Source organism: Crocuta crocuta, unplaced genomic scaffold (genome assembly GCF_008692635.1).
Source record: "Crocuta crocuta isolate KB4526 unplaced genomic scaffold, BGI_CrCroc_1.0 scaffold352, whole genome shotgun sequence".
NCBI lineage: Eukaryota > Metazoa > Chordata > Mammalia > Carnivora > Hyaenidae > Crocuta > Crocuta crocuta.
Genome location: NW_027532169.1, coordinates 3,956,341 through 3,959,558, shown reverse-complemented (window position 1 = coordinate 3,959,558; position 3,218 = coordinate 3,956,341). Strand labels below are relative to the sequence as shown.

At 57.1% G+C, this 3,218-nt stretch overlaps 1 protein-coding gene across 1 annotated transcript in view; it reads right to left on the bottom strand.

Annotated features, from left to right (window-relative positions):
* Window positions 1–3,218, bottom strand: part of HOXB6 (homeobox B6) — a 10,159-nt gene that overhangs the window by 5,527 nt on the left and 1,414 nt on the right. The window lies entirely within an intron of this gene.

Here is a 3,218-nt window from a genome sequence, read left to right as displayed (position 1 = left end):
TAGTAATCAAAATTTGAGAAAATAAACTCAAGTCTTCTAATGATGAAGAATGGTAGGTGTCCCAATCTAGCTGTGATTGGGCCCACTCCTAGAGAGGAATTGGGAACATTTGGGCCAGGGGAGCAAGGTCAGGAGAGTGCCTGTATGCACCTCTCTCGTCCTCGCCGCCGAGGCTGGGCCTTGGGCCATATCTGTCCTGCCTCATCCCTGGTCACAACGTCCCCTTCCTAGAAATGGACAGTGTGGGCTTTGCTGTAGAGTCGGGAGTAAGTAGGATGCTGTAAGAGAGGGAGACTTCCCTGATAGAGAAGCATGAAAACAATCGCCTCGTCCCTTAGAGTCACGTCCCCAAATTAACCTCACCTCTGCAGGTTGCCTGTCGTGAGATGGAGCCCCAGAGGCAGGGCCTGGGCGCCTGGAGTCCGGCATGAAAGGAAATAGCGCCTCATCGCTCTTATCTAAGCCCAGAGGTATTTATGAGCGTTTATTCGTCTGATCCGTTTGTTTGGGAGAAAGAGCAGACGGGCCGGGCCCGGCCAGAGGCCGCCTGGTCTCTGGAGCCAGATCTCTACGAATCTGTCTGTGGTTCGGTCCACCGCCGTCTGTCTGTCTCCAAGGGGGAATATGTAAATACCCAGCAGGCACAGCCGCCTGCCAGTCTGGGGTGTGTCTCCCAGCCCCACGGTGGAAGAGTGTATATAGAGAGATGGATATAAATGTGTACCAAGTCTTGAGGACACAGCAGAAGGACTGTACAGAAACCCCACAGGCAGAATTTATAACTGTAACATTCTGTGCTGTGAATCCGAGCTCCCCTGGACGCGCACGCATTTTCATTTCCCAGGGAAATATCCGAGTTGTGCTCAGCTCATGAGTAAAATTCTCCTGTACCGGTAACTGCAGGGAGAGGTTTTTGCCTGCATGTGCATGGAGGAGAGGAGGATTTAGACACCGTCCAGGTTTCCCATTTCCCCGCAGCTACGAAGCTGCCCCCACCTCCACCTCACTGGGTCGTGGGCACCTTCCCCCCCAGCCCACTCCCAACTCGGGCTGGGATGGAGCGAATTAAAATATCTCCACTCAGTTCTTCCCCTAGACGTGGTGATTCTCTGAATTTGGGAAACGTAAACGTTCCCAGAGGGACTTCCCAACCTTTGGGAGCTGTTTACTAGGGATATTGCCTTAAAATTAGCCCGTCCGAAGCACGGTACAAAGAGCTCATTTCCATTATGCAAATGAACGGCACCGTCTCTGATCTTGGGGGGGGTGGGATGGGCCGTGACGCTCCGCTTATGCTCCCCGTTCCCGGCACCCAGGTCCATGGGCACCCCAAAAGCCCCGAAGTGTTTCAACCCCCTGTACCAGCCGCCTTCCCTCCCCACCTGTCCTTTGGATTGCCCACAGGAAAGAGGGGCGCAAGACTTGCTGGGCACGCTCCCTCGGGGCCTCCGCACTGGGCCCGGCCTTCTGGCCTTGAAAGTCAGTCTTTCTGCAGAAATGCTGAAAGGGCAGCTCTCCTGTGGTCTAGACTCTTGAGGCGCCGCAGCCGCTGGGTTTGCCCCCCAGCACCGCTGGGCCCCCTCGCTCTGGGCTGCTCCTCCAGTTCTGAGCCAGACCCTAGTAACACCTCGGCCTGCCTGGCACCACAGGCAATTTCCTGGACCCCCCGCCCAGGAACTGGGGCCACAGCACCTTGAAAGGAGCGACCAGAGCTTCCTCCTGCGGCTTGAAAGCCCGAGCTAATCAGTAACCCGTGAGACAGGGGCCAATATTCAAACTCGGCAGCAGAGGCCCGTACCCCTGCCCTCGCCACCCCCTTCTGCGAGAGCGCTCGGGTTAAGCGGGTGTGAGGGGTCCGGCAGGAACGGAAATCACAATGGTTTGGTTCCTTAATGATTGATCCCTGCTCCCACTCCCCGTTTTTTCCCAACGCATATTTGTGTCGATTTCGCTTGAAACGATCGAGAATGGGGGAGGGGATCCACACTCACTTGCAGACACCAACAGTTTCCAGAAAATTCGGCTCAGTTCCTTCACCACCGGACTCACCGGCCAAGCAACTGGCAAGACCCACCAGCCAACCCGGAGAACACAGACCCGGTCTGTCTTTTGACAGCCGAGTGGAACTGCGGGGACCGGCGCCTCCCCTGCTGGCCCCCTCCTTTGGCCGGAAAGAAAACCAAATAAACCTTGAACAGCCTTGGCCTCGCATCTCCTGAGCGGCCCGGATGGTCCCCTGTCCAGCCTTGGAGGGGCAGGAGGGTGAGGACACGCGACTCTGATCCCCCAACCCTTTGGTTCAGGGCCCCCTGCCCGCGGGATGCAGTATTAGTCCTTTTTAAATATGTCCTAGAAAGAGCCGCTTTCCCAGCCAGCCGCTGGGTTCGGAGCTGGAATGGGGCGGGCCGGGAGGAGGGGACACTTGTTCTCTATTCCGCACGCGGAAGGGCGGGTACCAAGATCCAGCACAAAGCGACAATCTGGGCCCGGAGTCCCCTGAAATCCGCCGAACCTGAGCAGCAGGGGCTCCGAGCGGGCGTCGCGCACGGTACAGGCAGTGTCGCCAGGCTTGTGGTGCCGAAGCCGCATGTCTCGGAACGGACGGTAGATGGCAGCAAACCGCATAATTTGGGTCAGAGCAAACTGTCTAAGGGATGATTTATACCTCGCCAAGACTACAGGAGAAAAAGACCTTCAGTCTGGATGGGTTTGGGGAATTTTTTCCCTTTGAGAATAGGCCCCGAGTGCCGTGGGTGCTGGCGGAGAACTTCTCTCGCTGTGCCGCCGAGGGACCCCGCAGACCCCCAGTGCGGGCCTGCTTCCTTCTACCTGCGCGGCCAGGNAGCCACAAGTGGCCTGTATCCCTCTCTTCCCAGCTCAGGATCCAGAGATCCAGGATCCCCCTACCCACCCCCGTCCCCCGGCGATCCCCAGGCAACCAGAGGCCCCAGGCCGAACGCTCTGCATTTGGTCTTTAAAAAGAGAAAAGCAATCACCTATTCGTGTAAACCAAACTAAATCATAGTCTCTCCTGCCCTCCACCCCCCAAAACCGCTTATCTCTCCGCTGGCAGCTTCCCCAGAAGTCTTCTCCCTCGCTCTATTTTTAGGTCCTCACCGGCTTTCCCTTTCTTCCTCTCCACCAGTTACTTTAGGAATTTCTTTCTCCCCCCCCACCTTCTTCTCCCCCCTCCCCACCCCCAGGAGGCCTGGCTGGAG